This window comes from Meriones unguiculatus, chromosome X (genome assembly GCF_030254825.1).
Source record: "Meriones unguiculatus strain TT.TT164.6M chromosome X, Bangor_MerUng_6.1, whole genome shotgun sequence".
Lineage (NCBI taxonomy): Eukaryota > Metazoa > Chordata > Mammalia > Rodentia > Muridae > Meriones > Meriones unguiculatus.
In genome coordinates, this window is record NC_083369.1 from 14,895,809 (window position 1) to 14,914,776 (window position 18,968).

Here is an 18,968-nt window from a genome sequence, read left to right on the forward strand (position 1 = left end):
TTTGTAGCCCCTTGATCTCCTTTAGTTGTCTTATTGCTCTAGCCAGGACTTCAAGTACTATGTTGAAAAGATATGGAGAAAGGCCTTGCCTTGCCCCTGATTTCAGTCCACACTCCCTTTTATCATGAAAACATTTAAGATCTACATTCAGCAGTTTGTAAAACTATAATATACCATCATTCATGATAATCAACCTGCTGTGCATTAAATAGCAAGAACTTATTCATCCTGTAACTAAAAATTTGTACCTTTTGTTAACATTTTCTCCTCCCCAGTGCTCCTGGCAACTTGCATTTTATCCTATTCTCAGTTTCTTTCAGTTTGAGTTTTTAGATACTGCATAATCTAAGTGATATGATATGGTTTTGTCTCTTTCTTTGTTTGAATTCTTTTACTTAATATAGTGTCATTAAGGGTCATTTACACTGTCACAAACGTCTAAGCTTAGTTGTTTCTTTATGGCTAAATGGTATTTCACCTTATGTGTATATTTATACCCATATCACATTTTCTTTACTCATTTGTCTATCAGTGGATACTTAGAAAGTTTCAGTGAATATGGGAGTGCACATAGTAGCTGTAATTCACTTAGGTCTACCTTGGGGTGACATTACTGAGTCAAATGGTAAGTCCAGTTAAAAATATTTTGAGACACTTTTATACTATGTAGCCCAGGTTAGCCTTGAACTTATGATGCTCCTGAATGCCAGGATTATAGATTGCCACTGCCATGCTTGGCCTCCTTTGTAATTTTTGGAAGAACATCCAAAAATTTTCATAGTGGCTACACAATTGAGCATTTTGAGCAATGCCCAATAGTTTCTTTCCCTTCACATCTTCACCAACACTTTTTATCTATTATGGCTTCCATAACTGCTATCCAAACAGGCTTGAGGTCATGCATTTTTTGATGGTTATTCGTGATCAGTACCTGTTGGTTATTTTTGTATCCTTGTTTTAAAGATGTCTGTTCAAGTCATCTGCTCATTGTAGTTTTGCTACTGAGTGATAAAAATGTTCAATGTAATTAGATGTTAAATGGACATACAGCTCACAGGTCAGTGTTAAGTTGCCATTTCATTTGTTGATTATTTCTTTTTCAACGAAAAAGCTTTCATTTATTGCTGTTTATGTTTACTTTTGCTGCCTGTGTTTTTTGGTTTCTTATCTACTAAAACCCATTGTGGACCAATGTCAAGGCAGTTTTTCCCAAAGAATGGAGAGTTATAGTTTCTGATCTTATACAGTTTAAGTCTTTTTTTTTATATTTCATTTTTATTATTAATTACATTTTATTTCCTTTGTATCCCACCTGTAGCTCCCTCCCTCATCTCCTCCCATGCCCCTCCCCAAGTCCCTAATAGGGTTGGTCCTTCTCCCCTTCCCTCTGACCCTAGCCTATCAGGTCTCATCAGGAGTGGCTGCATTGTCTTTCTCTGTGGCCTGGTAAGGCTGCAACCCCCTGAGGGGGAGGTGATCAAAGAGCAGGCCACATAATATAGGATAAACTATAGGATAAAATATAGGATAAAATCTGTAAGTCTTTAATAATTTTGAATTAATTCATTTCTTGTATCTGGCTATCCAGTTTTCATAACATTATTTACTGAGTGCTTCTTGAATCACTTGATTTCCTAGTGAAATTGATGTGTGTGTGTGTGTGTGTGTGTGTGTGTGTGTGTGTGTGGTGGTGGTGTGAAAATTAATTTATTTGTTTCCTTGTTGTATTGTTTTTGAGACAGAAGCTGATGCAGGTTAAGTTGGCAATGAACTTATGTAACCGAGGATGACACTGAACTTCTGATCTTCCTGAGTTGACCTTCCTAGTGCTGAACTTATAGGCATATACCACTCTCCCTGGCTTATTATTTTTCTTTTTATGTCAGTATTATGCTGTTTTGATGATGTGCTTTGATAATGTAATTTGATGTTAGAAATTGTTATGACTCCATCTTCTGTATCAAGACCACTCTAGCTTTTTGGGTCTTCATATGAGTTTTAGAATTGTCTCTATGAGAGCTATCATTTGATTTTTAATAGGAGTTGTACTGTTTCCTCTTATCTCTTCTCTTCTCTCTTCTCCTCTCCCTTCCCTTCCCCTCTTTTCCCCTCCCCTCCCCTCTTTTTCTCTTTTCTTTTCTTCTTACTCTCCTCTTCTGTCCTCTTCTTTTCCTTTTCCCCTTTCATCTCGCATCCCTCTACCCTTCCCGTTCCCTCCGTTTTGCTCTGTTATCTCCCTCTCTCTCTCCTCTCTCTTTCTTTTTAGTTTCTAGTTTGATACATAGTTCAGGCTCTCTTGGAACTCATCATATAGTCTATTCTGGCATTAAACTCATGATGTTTTTTTTTGTTTCCCTCAGCCTTCCAAATGCTAGGATTATAGGCATGTGTCACCACGTCCAGCTTTAATATGGGAATTTTAGTAATACTAATTCTAATATTTGAGTAGGATTGTTTTTCTGCTTATTTATGTTTTCTTTTATCATTGTTTTAAATCTCACAGTGGATAAATATTTTACTACATTAAATCTCTTTCTTTTCTTTTCTCTTTTCTTTTTTATTTTTTGAGACAGGGTTTCTCTGTGTAACAGAGACCTGGCTGTCCTGGAACACACTATGTAGACCACACTGGCCTCCAACACTCAGAAATCTTCTTGCCTCTGCCTCCTGAGTGTTGGTATTAAAGACATGCACCACCACACCCAGCTTATTAAATTAAATTTAACATACATTAAATTTGTTTCTAAGTATTATTTTTTGTTTCTAAAATTTTAATGTTTTACTTTTCTGCTATTAAAATTCAGTGTTCTATTTTTAATAAAAAATTTCATGAATTTTCGTCATTGTTCTTCTTCTCCTCCAAATCCTTCCAAATTCCCTCTTCCTAAACATCCAATTTCAGATTCTTTCTCTCCTTTAAGAAAAACCAAACAAAAACTTAAAAAAACAATTAAAGTGTGTGTGTGAATGCCATGTCTGTATGTGTGGTTGTGAAGGTCAAAAGAAGACATTCTTTGGAACTGGAATTATAGGCAGCTGTGACCCAACTGATGTGGGTGCTGGAAACTGAGCTGGGATTTTTTTATGAGATCAGTAAGTGCTCTTAACTGCTTAAACCTCACTCTCTCTCTGTATTTGTCTGTCTGTCTGTCTCTCTTTAAAGCTGATGCTATTGTAAATAGATTACGTTGTACTTTGGATCTCGAAGACCTTTCAAAGTTCCATATGATAAAGGCTTGGTCTCCAGGTGTCATTACTGGAAAGGAATACAACCTTCTGAGTGTGGAACTTTGAGGGAGGTCATTGGGCTCTCAAAGAGGATCATGGCCTACCTGTTTCCTTCTCTTTGATCCTTGACTTATAAGATTAGTGGTTGTGATCTGCCATGTGTTCTCACCATGATGTGCAGCCTTGCCACAGGCACAAAATAAAGTAGGCCACTTCATCATCATGAACTGGAGTCTCCAAAATCATGACTCAAAATAAACATTTTATTTTCTGAGTTAATTATCTTAGGGATCTTTATATGTCTGGGAAGCAGACTAATGCTGATTGTTTTATTTCTTTCTCGGATACCTTATTGTGTACAGAAATGTCACTGGTTCTGTACACTGATATATTATCGTGCAATTTTACTAAACTTGTTGTCATTTTTGTTACAGATTTGGGTGGAATTTTAAGGTTTCCCAAATATAAGATCATTCCATGTGTCTTAGTTAAGGTTCCTATTGCTGTGATAAAACTCTATAACCAAAAACAAGTTCTGGAAGAAATGGCTTATTGTGTATGACTACCCTCAGGTCACAGTCCATCACTGGAAGAAGTCAAGGCAGGAGGAACTCTAGGTGGAAACCTGAAGGCAAAAATTGATGCATGTTATGGAGGAATGCTGCTTACTGATTTGTTCCTACAAACAAGATGAACAAGATCTCTTTAAAAGCCCATGATCTTATTAAAATACCCAAAGAATCTTTAAAGTTCACAGTCTCTATAAAATTGCCAAGTGTTGGAATTCCTGGTAAGTGGCCATTAGTGCTCATGGCCTCGGGCAGCTTTGGGAAGTAGTCAGGTGAAAAAGTACGTGACCTGACTTTGGAGAGTCTTGCCCAGAGATGAACATCCATTGACTGGCTCAGAGATGGTGTGGAAGAACCTGATTGGCTGCCCAAAGCCATATAACCTCCTGGCTATTCCTGAATAAATGAGTTTGTGACTGTTTGCCATTGATTTGCTTTCATCTGACTTCTGGTGTCCATGTGGTGACTCTGGGCTGTTTCCCCCCTCAGCCTGAATCCCCTACCCTAACCCACAGGCTGGACCTTCAGTAGGAGAAGTAACAGTCTTATAATTGTGGGTTCCTATAAAGTCAAAATGCAAGTTAATACATTCTTACTTTAAGAATAAAGAACAATCTGAACAAAGCAAAACCCAAATCCCACAATATAAGTAACTCAGTATCCAATGTCTGGGATTCATGATCTTCTGGACTCAAAATGGCTCGAGCAGCTCTACATCTCTGGATCTGTCATCCACAGCACAGTTCAGTTAAGTTCAGGGTGGCTCCATTCCACAGTTACTTTGACCTTGCTGGTCACCCCAGAATACTAACTTCTTCAAAATGCTGAGTTATTGCTACAACTCTATCACACCTTCACCACTACCCTCTCCTGGCATCTTTTCAGGGACCCTTACTCTGCCACATAATGCCAAGTGTCAACTTCTCTCCATTACCTATTCAATCCTGAGGCTTCTCTACTTCAATTGAGGTTTCACCTTCACCAAAGGCTTCTCCCAGACTCTAACAGTGCCAAGTCATCTCCTTTCTATGACCCCTACATGCCTTTAAAAGCAGTACCCACAGTACTCTTCCACAATACCAAGTTCAGCTGCCAGCAGGAGGTACAGTATTGACCCCATCTTGACCAGAGATTCTGTATACTGAGGAAACATTTCTCAGGAGATTACACATCAGTGGTGCCGGTCTCATCTTAATCACAGCTCCAGTCAAATAACATAGCTATGACTAATTATCCAGTCCCAGCTTACCAGAACCACAGAATGTTAATACAAAATAGTACATGAATGGCCACGATAGAGTCATTACTTCCCTTGAAAACCTCATAAGCCAGGTCTCCATCATCTGTAATTCTCTCAGCATTATTGTCTTAGTATCCAGGGTAGTTCATGAAGCTCTGAACATTCAATGGATTTTTGAGCCCAAAGTTTCAAAACCTTTCACCATTCTTCCCAAATAAACATCGTTAAGTCTGTCATATCAACACACCACAAACCTGGTATATTTTAGTCTTAGTTACAGTCCATTGAGGGGAAACCAAGACAGAACCTGAAGGCAAGAACTAAGGCAGAAGACAGAAAGAAATGGTATTTAGTGACTTCTCTCAGGTAATCAGTTTACTTTCTTTTATACTCCATGACCACCTAATTGACCCTGTTTTATCAGATTCTTAGTTGAGTTTTTTTTCTTAGATGACTTTAGCTTGTGTCAAGTTGACAAAATCTAGCCAGCACAACCCCTCTCCCATCCATTCTGAAATGCTGCCTGGCTTGATCTTGTGCAGGTCTTGTGAAGGTAATGATAGCTGCTTTTAGTTCATGAGAACAATGGTCATGCTATAGCCAGAAAACAGCATATCATAGTACTAGTCTACATCATCCAGCACTTAAATTCTTTCCACTTCCTCTTCTGCAATGCTTCTTGTTCTTTGGGGGATTTAATATAAATGATCCGCTTAGGGATAAACACTCAAACATTACTCTCAACACTTTACTCAGTTATGAGCCTCTACATTGACTGTTGCCTATTACAAAAAAGGAGCTTTTCTGATCATTGTTGAGAGAAGAATTAGTTCATGGGTATAAACAAACATTTAGAAGGCAGTTTAAGAATGTGTCCATTTAGCAAAGAAGTAGTAGTAGTTTATCCCATACGGCCTATAACATTCTATGTTATGGCCTTTGGACCAGGTTTACGGTGCCAGCTATAAATTCCCTCCTGTAGAGCCTGCCTCAAGTCAAATCAGAAAGCAATGGGTTATTCCAATAATAGTCATGCCACTATTGTATCATAGGCACATATTTTCTGGCAAGTCAATATTGTTGCATGTGGAATTCACTACTAGCTAAATCCACTAATGACTTTTTTTCCCCACCCAGTGGCTTACATAGTATCTTTTGGCATCATGAACATTGTGTTTTACTAGTATTTGTCGACATTCCGTTATAACTGATACCACAGAAACACAAAGGGTCATAATACAATTTATTAACTCTTAAGAAATAGAAACACACAAAATCTCAAGGTCAGATGCATTTTTTTTCTTTTAACTTGTCTTGCTTTGATAATGGAAATGCCAACCTTGTAAATGAGTTTGGAAGTGTGCACATCTTTTCATTTCTTTGAAAAATTTTGGAAGCAGGTTAATATTAATTCTTTAAACATTTGGATGAAATTAGGCATGAAGTCAACATGTCCTGGGATTTTATTTGTTGGGATGCTTTAAATTATTTAATTATTGTCTTTTATTAACTGTTCTGTTTTTTTATTCATAATCTTTATTCATAATCTGACCTTGAGATGTTATATGTTTCTATTTCTTAAAAGATAATAAAGTTTGTTATGACCCTTTATGTTTCTGTGGTATCAGTTACAATGTAATGTCTCCTGTATTGTTTTATTTACATTAGTGGTCTCTCTTTTTTTTTCTTAGTCTAGCTAATTTAGTTTATATTTCAAAAAATAATTTAATTTAAAAAATTTAAATTCTTTTTCTAATCTTCATTTCATTTATTTTATTTGATCCTTATTATTTCTTCTACATTTGTTTTGTTATTATATATATTTATTAATTCATTAATTTTTTGAGATTTGTTCTCAAAGCAAATAATTTGTATAAACAATTTCTACATAATGAAAATTGGTTTCAAACTTATTCTGTCACTCAGGTTGGCTTCAAACTAACTATCCTCCTGCCTCAGCAGATAACAAGTATACCCTACCATACCCATCCTTTTTTGTATTAGTTCTTTGATAATTTTTGAAGTGTAATTTTAGGTTGCTTTATTTGAAACATATTTATTTCCTAATACATGCTTATCACTATAAATTTCCTACATATACATGTCATAACATGTATGTGGAGATCAGAAGATAACTTGTAGGGGTTGTTTCTCTCCTTTCCCTATGTGGGTCCTAAGGATCAAATTTAGGTCATCACTGCAGATGGAGTAAGTCATAATATTCTGGGTGAGGACCCAGATCAGTATTTTTAATGCTTCTACAAGTGATTTCAATGTGTAGCAATACTCAAACAGTTGCCCACTTACAGCTGGACACTTAATGCCTGGCTTGGCACTTTATGTGTAGTTTGTTCTAAGTCAGTATTTGTTTAAAGAAACTAATTTGAGTATTATTGACATTATAATGATAAGTTAAAGAACATCTCTATAGCACTTAAATAACGCATACCTTATGGAAAAAATTTAATTCCACAGTCTAATTCCACACACTCATGTTGAGACCTATTATACAGGGATGTTGAACGTACTTAATTCAAAAGGACATATTGCCTGCCATTGAGTATCCTATGCTTTACTGAGGAAGACAGGCCCATGATGAGAGTTTTAAATTTTAGTGTCGTTGGCAGAAGCCACAGGATTTTGTGTAAGATATACAGAGGTGGTTAATTTTTGCCTGGGTAGTGAAGCAAAGATGTTAGCATAGTCTCTAGGGGGCATTTTTGGTAAAGAGTCAGAGAGTTTCAGATATGAGGAAATGATTGGTTTTTCCTAAATAGGAGAGATTGTCATAGGCCACCTTCAAGGAGTGGTACATCCCTATATGACAGACACTTATCATTGGAAACCTGCTGGGTTCACCTAGATGCTTTTTCTATTGTGCTCTTGAAAATAGTCCATGATGTCATTGGGTGTGGATTATTGTCATTTAACACAGGAAGAATGCAGGGCTCGGGGACGTTAAGTGATTTTCTTTTCAATGTTACATAGCCAGTTGACAGGAATGTGGAGACTGATTTCCTACATTTGCTACACTGTGGGGGCATGAAAAGCAAGTTTGGGCCAGCTCACTGAGGGCCTTCCATTCAAGGCAGAAGAGTTTAGACATTCTTGACAGGCTATGGGAAGCCATGGAAAGATTTTGAACAGTAGGAGTGACTGTGCCTGTTGACTCGTCTTTGCCACTTGAGCACTCACTGTTTGGCACTTAAAAAGCAAGCTGACAAGTTCGTTTTACACCCCTATCAGCAAGTCAGAACCTGGTAGTTTGTGGTCAAACTGTTTATGTACTTTCTTTTAACAGTTTTTCTCTCAGCTGCTTTCTGCTTTATTTAACGGCATTCCAGTCATTTCCATCTGTCCTCTATTAGTAGCCAACCTTAAAGGAGCCCTTGCGTGTCTCTCCATCCCATTCTGCCCTAATGAGAAAACTGGGTTCTCTAATTCTGAAATCAGACCCAGCCAAACAAGCAAAGACACAATAGCTTTGGACATGGAACACTGAAATGGTGATTAATCTTCTTCCTGAACATTCTTGTCAAACGCTTACTTCACCTCACACTTTCTTCATTTCTCAAAAAACATCTGGCATGCAGCTTTCCCCCCTTCTCCTTTCTACATGTTGCCTAATTTCTTCCCTCCTCTTTTCTTGTCTTCTAATTTTGCTACTCGGGAAAGAAAATGCTAAAAGCAAGATGTGGATGTCATGGGGCCAGATGCCTGGTGCTGTCTTCCAGATCCCTCAGACAGCATTGTGAGGGAGGTCAGGGTAGCCATCACTACATTTATGGCAAGACAGGAAGTATATATCACGAAATAACTGAAAGTTACTGAAAAGACAAAATGGGACAGAGATCCGGGGCTCCCAATGGCCTGGGCAGCATGCTGGTCTACAAGCTACAATTTTTAACAATGAAGATACTGAGTGAGGATCAGGGAGTTGTTGAGGATTGAGGATATATTAAATTGCAAAACTGTATACTCTTTTGGTTCCTTTTGGTATGGAAAGAGTCGAGACACAGATGGTTTTGAGACTTCTTAGAATATCACTTTGCTTTATTTTGTTTGTTTTGGTTTTAGTTTTAGACTTTTCATTTTGAAATAATTTTAGACTCATAAGAAGTTGAAAAAAATTGGACAGAGAGTTCCCATGTGTCCTTTACCCAACCTCCCTCAATGATAACATTTTTCATAACCATGCTAAAATATCAACACCAAGAATTCATGTTAGTTCAAAAACAATGAACTAGTGATAGACTTTAATTATGGTCTGAACATCTCTAGCTGATTTTATGTTGTGGATATTGGTAATCAGGACATTTGGGGAAATAATTAAGGTTATATGAGGTCATGATTGGGGGTTTGTAATCTTATGAACTGGTGTTGTGCTAAGCAGACAAAGAGAGGGTCTAGAGAGATTGCTCATCAGTTAACAGCACTGGCTGCTCTTCCAGAGAGCCTGGATTTGATTCTCAGCATCCACACAGTAGCTCACAGCTATGTGTATCTCTATTATCAGGGGACCTGATGCACTTTTCTGACCTCTGAGACTACTGCAATACACATGGTCACAGACATACATACAGCAAAACACATGAAGTAAAAAAAAAAGGAAGAGTCACTGAAGCCCTTCTCCAAGTGCAAAGGCAAGGTCATGTGAAGCCATAGAGAAAAGGCAGCCTTCTAAAAGTCAGAAAGGGAAGCCTAATCAGAAACCAGCTATGATGCAATGATAATGGACTTCTTGCTCGAAGAACTATGAGAAAACAAAAGTGTTTTTCAAAACACTCAGTTTATGCTACTTCAGTATGTCAGTCCAAGCAGATGAATGCAATCATATTCCATTTTACTAGCTTTTATATTCAGGGAGTTCCTTTTTGGGTGTGTAGCACTAACTTTGTTTCTGAGGCTGCCATATACACCATAGTCTTGGTGACTTCCAAAACAGAAAGGTGTTCTTCATGATTCTGGAAGCTAGTGGTCCAAGTCAAGGTACCAACAGAATTCAGTTCAATGAAGCCTTCGTGGCTTGTACATGCCTGCCTTTTTACTTGGTGATTACTTTGTGTATGCATGCATCTGGTATTTCGCACTTTCTAAGTCTCTCTCTCTTTCTCTCCCCAAGTCTCTCTCAAAATTATGCTTATTTATTTACTTATTTTTAAAGTATCATTTAAAACCGTACCTAATCAGATTGGGTTAAAACCAACTCCACTGGCCTCATTTCAACCTATCACCTCTTTAAAGGCTCTGTCTCCACAAACAGCCATGTTTTGAGGTCCTGAGGCCCCAACATGAATTTTAGTCTGCACAATCCAATTTGTAACAACTGCCATGATAGTTTATTGTACGAAGACTTATTAACAAATTTTCCAATGAAAAGTGTTCTATGAACACAAATCCTCTGGTGCTTCTACTTTATATTTAAATATTCCTCTATCCATTATCCCTGACACAACCTACTTACGTTTCCATCACTGAAATTTCATTTTTTGTGTGTTTCAATAAAAATTTGTTTTTACCGGGGTCCATCTGAGAGCTACAACTGCATAATTTCTGGATGAGTCTGGGTCAGATCTTTCTTCTTACACTCAGGCCTAGCTGTAAGCTGTATCCATGTGCTGGCTCAGTGAGTGCTCCTTAATCCTAGCCCTGTAACACTTTTCTGTGTCTAGAGCCTGTTAGTAGCCACACCAGAGAACTTTCTTGGTCCTCATCCCAACAATTCCACAGCCCTCTGAGTTCCCCATGGCATATCAGTTACTACTGGATTGAAATCACCCCAGTCTCCCCACTAAGTATTTAAAGAACTGACCTGATCACTCCTCCTCCTCCTCCTACCTGAACTGTAATTTACCCAAGTTTGGGGAACAGCAAAAAATGGAACCATGCACAGGCCGCCTAGAATGTCATATTAGACACACAACCAACAAAATAAGTCCCCTGCCCAGGTCCCATCACAAAAATATAAACAACACATAGGATCCAGACAATATGCCTCACACCCTCAAAACCACTGGTCCTATAAAAATGGTCTCTAATGGGGATTACTTAGATGACCACCAGGACACAGAATTTAAAGGAACAATTATAAACATGGTTGTGCTAATTGGTTTTTTGGTCCACTTCACACAAGTTAGAGGAAGACTGAACACTGTTGAATAGTTGCATCAATTGGATTTGCCTATAGACAAGTCTGTGGGGGAATTCTCTTCAATAATGATTGGTTTGTGACAGCCTATCCCACTGTGGGTTGCTCCATCTTTAGGCAGGTGGTTCTGGGTGCTAGAAGAAAGCAAGCTCAGTAAGCCATGGATAGTACATCAGCAAACAGCCTTCCGCAATGGCCTCTGTTTCAATTCCTGCCTTGTTTTTCTGCTCTGACCTCCCTCAATAATGACCTGTAACCTGTGAGGTGAAAATAAACCCTTTCCACCCAAGTTGCTTTTGGCCTTGGTGTTAATCACTGCAACAGGAAACTAGGACAGAAATTGGTAGTAGAGAATGTGCTATTCCTGTGACAGACCTGACCACAATGTCTTTGGGTGGATTGTGGAAGGATTTTGGAACATGGGCTAGAAAAACCATATAGTACATGGAGCTTAGTAAGCTATTCTCTGGGAGCTCAAAAGATAGAAATGTTGAGAGAGGTGTGGATGATGAAGGCCTGCTTATGAAGTTTCAGAGGGTAGCAAGGACTCTATTAGGGCCATTTGCATGATATTTTGGATGAAGACTATGTAGATTCTGCTCATCTGGAGATGAGAATTGGCTGTGATTAAGAAGAGATCTTAAGAAGCATCTCTTTTCCTCCAGTGTATCACCCAAACTTCTGTTTTCACCATGGACCACCACCCCACCAATATTATAGGAACAAGCCATACCTGAAGTCTCACTTCCACCAAGGTGTCTTTGATGCTAAGATCTGCATCTTTGAATGGGGACAGAAGAAGCCAAATGTTGATCAAGTCCTTCTTTGTGGCCACATGTTCACAGATGAATATGAACAACTCTCTCCCAAAGCCTTGGAAGCTGCTTGTATTTGTGCCAACTGATGCATGGTTAAGAGTTGTGGAAAGGGTGGCTTTCACCCTTTCCATGTCATATAATTCAACAAGATGTTGTCTTGTGCTGGGGCTGACAGGCTCCAGACAAATATACTTACTGCCTTTGGGAAGCCCAGGGGCACAGTGACCAGGGTTCACATTGGCCAGGTCTCCACCGTTAAGTCTCAAACCCTGGGACACATGGCTGAAGGGCCCTATTTAACACATTAAGGTGGACCTTGCCTCAAGGTTCTCCAGCATCTCTCAGTCCCTACCTGTTACTGGGTATAGCTGGCATACTCTACCCCCTATCCTAAACTTCCCAGCTCAGGGGCTGGACTGTCCTTGCCCGGTGGCCCTTCCCCATATAATGCAGCTATTTTGGTTACCTGGCTCTTTGGTCTACTCTTTACCCTCATGGTCTCTTGGTCTCCTCCTCTCCTGCTCTCCCCTCTTCTCACATAACCCAGCTCAGGGTCATGTTTGCTCTGGTCTCTCTCAGATATCTTTGCCTCTGGCTACAATCCCCCTTTTATCTATGGTAAACTTTCCTCCACCATACGTAGGAGCAGTCATGTCCTTTTTTTTTTTTTTTTTTTTTTTTCGTTCAGCTGGTGTTGAAAACTGGGAGTAGCTTAAATGAGTTCCTTCCTGGAGATTTCAGCTTTTCTGAAGCAAGATGCTGATCTGACTTTCTTAAGGTATGTACGGGTCATTTGTTTCTGCTGGCTTCTGCCTCCCACCAAACTTGATTCTAGAGTCCACCTCTTTAGTCAGTTTTTCCCTCCACTTTTTTATCTAACCATCCATCTCTCTTTTACTACTCAGTAAGTGTCCTCTCTTTGGTTTTTGGAACCTGCCACCTCCTTTGGGGCATTTGCCTCATGGTCATCTCCTTGTTGCTCTCCCTTTACTGGAACACCAGTGTACCCCTCAAGCTGTGTGTTTTTTTTTTTTTTCTTTATCTGCCCTAACCATGTGTCTCTTCCCTTCTACTGGGTAAGTACCACTACAGAGCTTCCTGTTTTACCTACTGTTACTATGAAAGCTAAGCTGGTGTGCCAGCATGCTTCTTCTCAAACTACCTGGACCCTATCAGGTGGAAAGGGTAGTTACCTCTCCTTTGTTATTTGGGACATTGCTCTCTGATAAGTTTCTCAATCTGCTTGAAGATGCTCTGGATTGAAGTTCTTGTTACCACAACACTTACCTACTCTGCTTCCTTATGGCTCCTCTCAGCTCTTTTCAGGGGCTTACTCACTGGCTGCTAAGTTCCACAGCATCTCTATACTCTCCAGGGTCAGTGACCCTTTCTTTGTTCCCTTTCCCTCAGAGCTACCTTTTCTATCTCTCATTGTGCCCTCCCAGGCTTATATACTGCGAGTGTCCTTTGTCTAGGAGGTGCCTGATCAACCCTGCAGCTTTCTTAAATCCTTCTAGGCCTCTGTGATCTTGTCCTTTCTGTCTCTCAGCACCCTCCTGGAAGTCCTGCAGCTTCTCCATGTCCTTGTAGCTTTTACAATATTGAAAACCTCTCTTGTGGGGAATTACTGCTCATTTCTCCTTGTTCCTTACGGTCACACTATACATGGTCTCTTAGCTGCCTCTTGGAACTTATTGGAGTCTACTTTATTTTGTTTTGTGACCCTTCCTCATTTTCTCCTTGGACTAAGTTTTTTTTTCTTCAGACTCATATTTTCTTTTTCTTTTTAAATATTAATTTTGTTGCTTATTTCACTCCTACTGGGTTCTTTTTTAAATTTAAATTCATTTTTATGATTTATTCACTTTACATCTCAATTGTAGCCCCCTCCATCGTTTTCTCTCCCAGTCCCTCCTTCTCTCACTCTTCCCTCTATCCCCCTTCTTATTCTACAGAAGAGGGGAACCCTCCTCCCCTACCATCTGACTCCAGCCTATCAAGTCTCATTAGGACTGACTTTATCCTCTTCCTTTTGGCCTGACAAGGTCCTCCCACCAAGGGGAAGAGTCCATGTCAGGCAACAGAGTCCATGTCAGAGATAGCCCCCGATCCCCTTAATAGAGAGACAGTCCCTGCTCTTCTTACTCGGGTACCCATATGGAGATTGCAATGCCTAGGGGCTACATCTGAGCAGGAGGTCTAGGTCCTCTCCTTGTATGGTCCTTCATTGGTGCATCAGTCTTTGAAGGTCCCCTGGGCCCAGATTGATTTGCTCTGTTGGTCTTCCTATGGAGCTCCTGTCCCCTCCAGGTCCTTCTATTCTCCTACTCTTTCCTATATCTCCCTGCACTCTGCCCATAGTTTGGCTGTGAGTCTCAGCATCTGCTTTGATCCCCTGCTGGGTAGAGTTTTTCAGAAGACATCTATGGTAGGCTCCCATTCTGTTCCCTCTCTTCAACAACTTCTGGTGTTTATTTTATTTGCCCTTCTGAATGAAAATTAAGCATCCTCCTTGGGGTCCTCCTTATTATTTAGCTTCTTTAGGTCTGTGGATTATAGTATGGTTATCCTGTACTATATAGCTAATATCCGCTTATAAGCGAATGCATACCATGTGTGTCTTTCTGGGTCTGGGTTACCTCACTCAGGATGATCTTTTCTAGTTCCCACCATTTGCCTGCAAATTTCATGATTTCCTTGTTTTAAATTGCTGAGTAGTATTCCATTGTGTAAAAGTACCACGTTTTCTGTATCCATTCTTCGGTTGAGGGACATCTGGGTTGTTTACAGATTCTGGCTATTATGAATAAAGCTGCTATGAACATAGTTGAGCAAATGTCCTTGTTGGCAGTGCCAATAAAACACTGTGTCTGACTAGCAGGACAGCAGTGATTGCACAGTGACCAACAGACTGAACTGTGGGCCTCAAAACACCACTGACTGCATTTACCAGGTGAGAGAAAACCCACATTAAGGGAAACAATCGGGTCCATCCTCAGGTCACCCAGCTAATTCCCAGAAAAGTTCCTGGACTCAGATTTTCTTTAAGGCTCACTGTGGAAAATATCTTTATGTAACCCAATACTGTATATGTAAAGGAAAAGAAAAATATATGAAGCAATTTAATTATATTTTAATGGACACACCCTGACTATAATAATAATTGATGCCTATCATATAATTCATTTTCACAGAGTAGGATTATTAACATTATTAATTAATTTAAAAGTATTAGCTTTAAAAAAATCTTTAATCCCATATGTTTTTATCTTCCTAATGGGTTACACTATTGAGACCTACAGGGTAGTCAGTTATATTTGAAAGTCAAGGAAGATAGGGAGCATGGTCTTGGGGGGGAATGAGAGAGGGGGCTACAGCTGGGATACAAAGTGAATAAATTGTAATTGATATAAAAAATAAAAAAATTAAAAAAGAAACAGAATGTAAAAAAAAAAAAAAAGCCTCACTATCTTACTGAAAATGGCTTGGCCTCACTATAGCTCAATGGCCAATGATGGCACACTTAAGTCCAAGATTCTTTCAGATTGTAACAACTTCTGCCACCACACAAATGATCCCAAAGTCTCTTAAACTTTCTAGGAGTAATCATATCTTTCCTTTTTCTTTTTTTCATTCAATCATGTTCATCCACATCAAGCATAAGGAACATGTCACCGAGGTACTGCGTAGAGCCAAGTTCAAGTTCTCTGGCTGCCAGAAGATCTGAAAGAAGTGAGCCTTCACCAAGTTTAATGCAGATGAACTTGAAGACATGGTTGCTAAGATATGGCTCGTTCCTGATGGCTATGGGTCAAATATATCTCCAGTCATGGTCCCCTGGACTGGTATAGATCCTTGAATTCCTGAGCGCTTTCACAGTGCTCTCCCGTACCCAACCAAATCATGCTCAGTAATCTCACATACAGTCTGAAAAAAAAAAAAAAAAGATCAGATGAGGATGATTGTGAAGTATTTCCTTGGAGTCAGCACATAAAGCTGTGGTCCAGTGGGTGCCAAGGTTCATCTCATGCAGGCACCCAACTTGGTAATGTGTACAAATCTCCCATGTGGTACTGGTTTTGGCAGAATGAAAACTGCAGGATTGAAGGAGTAATGGAAAGAATCTGAGGCTTGGCATTGTGAGGGGTCAAGAGAGGGTGTTGGTGAAGACTCAGCCTCCAGTTGCAGTAGAGACCACAGGAACGGAAGGGTCATGGAGAGAGGCCGAGGCTTGGCACCATGTGGCAGAGCTGGAGTCTCAGAAGAGAAGCTAGGAGAGGGCATTGGTAATAGTGCAGCCTTAGTTGTTGTGGAGCTCCCAGCCTGTGACAGATTCCAAGATGGTGAGATGACAACCAAGGACAGTGGCAGGTGTGAAGTAGAACTTGCTTGAGCCTATGAGATATGCTGCATATAATTCAGATGACAGAGCCAGAGAAGTGGAGCTACCCAAGCACCTTGGAGCACAGAAGATTGTGAGTTCAAGACATTGAGCACTGAATTATTTACATGGTTTGTACAGTGCCCACTATCCTGAGTGCTATAGCCAGTGAGGGGTCAGAGATAGCTCTTCTGTTCTCATGATCAGGGTCAGCTCTCCAGGCTACTGCAGCTGGCAAGGAGGGAGGGAGGGGTCATCACTCCTGCCACCTCACGCCATATGAGTGCTTTCCAGATTTTGTACACTCTCACCTTTTGGACTGGCTCACTTGTGGCTCCTCCACCAGGGCCAGCTCTACTTTACTATCCAGGCAAGGTGCAGGGCCTGCTCTTCTGAGTGCTGCAGCCAGTGAAGGGCAGGACCAGCTTACCCACTCCCATAACCCCAGGGCCATGTCTCCTGGCTACTGCAGGTGGTGAAAGGCAATGGGAACAAGGCATCACCTCCACCCATACCATCTCAGACAAGATGAGTAGCAGGGCCAGCTCTCTGGAACTCTCACCCTCAGGACTAGCTCGCCTGCACACCCCAGCCCCTGCAAACAAGGTTAGCTCTGCTGAGCTGTCCAAGTAAGGTTCAGGGCCTGCTCTCCAAGTGATGAAGCTGGTGAGGGGCAGGAATGGCTCTCCTGAGCTCATGACCCTGTGGACAGCTTTCCTAACTGCTGGAGGGGGAAAGTGGCAGGGTGTGACACTCCATGGCAGACAAGTGGAAAGGGCAGCTCTCCCACACTTAAAATCCTGCACTAGGACCAGCTCCATTGTGCTGCCTGGGCAAGGGGAAGGACCCACTGGTGAGAGATGGAGCCACCTCTCCCAAGCACAGGGTCAGAGCCAGTTATGCACAGCCCTTGGACATCCACGGCAGTTTTTCTGACCAGGGACATCTTCATATTCTCTAATGGTGATATGAGTCACAGATATTGACACAGACTCCTGCTGATGCATAGCCATAGATTCAGACAGCCCTCAGTAGCAGTTTGGTCTGGGATCTCACCATGGCCTCAGGTAGCGTGGCTGACCACTCATAGCAGGCTATGCCTCTTCACCTTTGAGTTTCCAATTTCAATTCTCTTCATAATGCTGAAGCTGCTCTACTTCTCTTTCTTCTCCCATCTGTCCACCACATACTCACACATTATGGTGGCTCCCACTGCAGGAGGGCCATGTGGCTAGTGGGCCCCTGGGAGACATCTTCCATCTGGGCTGTGTGGTGAGGCTGGAAGTGGGTGTCTATGGCCTGCCTGTGCCATGTACTTCTGTGGGTAGCATAGCAGTCTGTGGGTCTCTTTCTTTCTTTCTCTTCCTGCACTGCACTGACTGGATTTGATTTGATTTCTGAGAGTCTTAGGCATAAGACAACGTTGGTCACCAAGATAGGCATCAAGTAGGATGAACAAAGGACTGTCATCTGCACTGCCTCTGACTAAGAACAACGCAGCTCTTTCCAAACCATCACCATGGTGCACATGAATGTCCTGGCAGATGATCAAGAGTATCAACAATGCTGAGAAGAGAGGCAAATGCCAGGTCCTCAGCAGGTCCAAAGTCATTGTTGGTTCCTAACTGTGAGGATGAAGCACAGGATGAATTTGAGATCACTGATGATCACAGAGCTGGGAAAATTATTGGGAACCTCACAGGCAGGTTAAACAAGTGTGGAGTGATCAGCCCTAGATTTGATGTGCAACTCAAGACCTAGATAAGTGGCAGAACAATCTCCTCCTGTCTCATCAATTTGGTTTCATTGTAATGACAGCCTCAGCTGGCATTATGGACCATAAAGAAGCAAGACAAAAACATACAGGAGGGAAAATCCCGGGATTCTTTTTCTAGAGATGTAAAATGTAAATAGAAAGCCTACAGGGGAACGCAGAAGAATAGCACTACCAACAAGGAGTCTCTTTGCTCATTGCCAAGGGTCCACTTTTTCTTCTTCTTTTTTAAAATTTTCTTTATATATTTATTTACTTATTTTAGGAGATGAGGTCTTCCTATGCTTGACCACAAACTCCTTGAACAACTGGGATTACAGATTCAAATCCCCTTTTCTTTTTTTTTTTAAATTTTTTTTTCTTCACAATTTATTCATTATATATCCTGATTGAAGGCCCCTCCCTCAACTTCCACAGTCCCACTCTCCCTCCCTCTTCCCCTCATTGCCTTCCCCCAGTCCACTGAAAGGGGGAGTTCTCCACTATTGCCATCTGCCCATAGGTTAAGTCTCATCAGGACTGCGTGGATCCTCTCCTCTGTGGCCTAGCAAGACAGCATCATCAGGGGTGAGTGATCAGAGAGTAGTCAACTGAGTTCATGATAGGGGCAACGTCTGCTCCCCTCACTTCTCTGAGTTCTCTCAGTTGGCCATATCTGAGCAGAGGGTCTAGTTCTTCTCCATGCATGGTCCTCTGTTGGTGCATCAGTCTCTGCAGGATCCTCTGGGCTCAGGTCTTTTAGTTTTGTTGTTCTTCTTATGGGGATCCTGTCCCCTCCATGTCCCTTTAATCCCACCCCTCTCTTCCTTC

At 40.9% G+C, this 18,968-nt stretch overlaps 2 pseudogenes; both read left to right on the top strand.

Moving 5' to 3' along the window:
* The first annotated feature begins 11,897 nt into the window (after positions 1-11,897).
* LOC132650032 (large ribosomal subunit protein uL16-like) lies at positions 11,898-15,870 on the top strand (annotated as a pseudogene).
* Positions 15,871-17,903: 2,033 nt separating this feature from the next.
* On the top strand, positions 17,904-18,279 carry LOC110544091 (small ribosomal subunit protein uS8-like; annotated as a pseudogene).
* Positions 18,280-18,968: the final 689 nt, after the last annotated feature.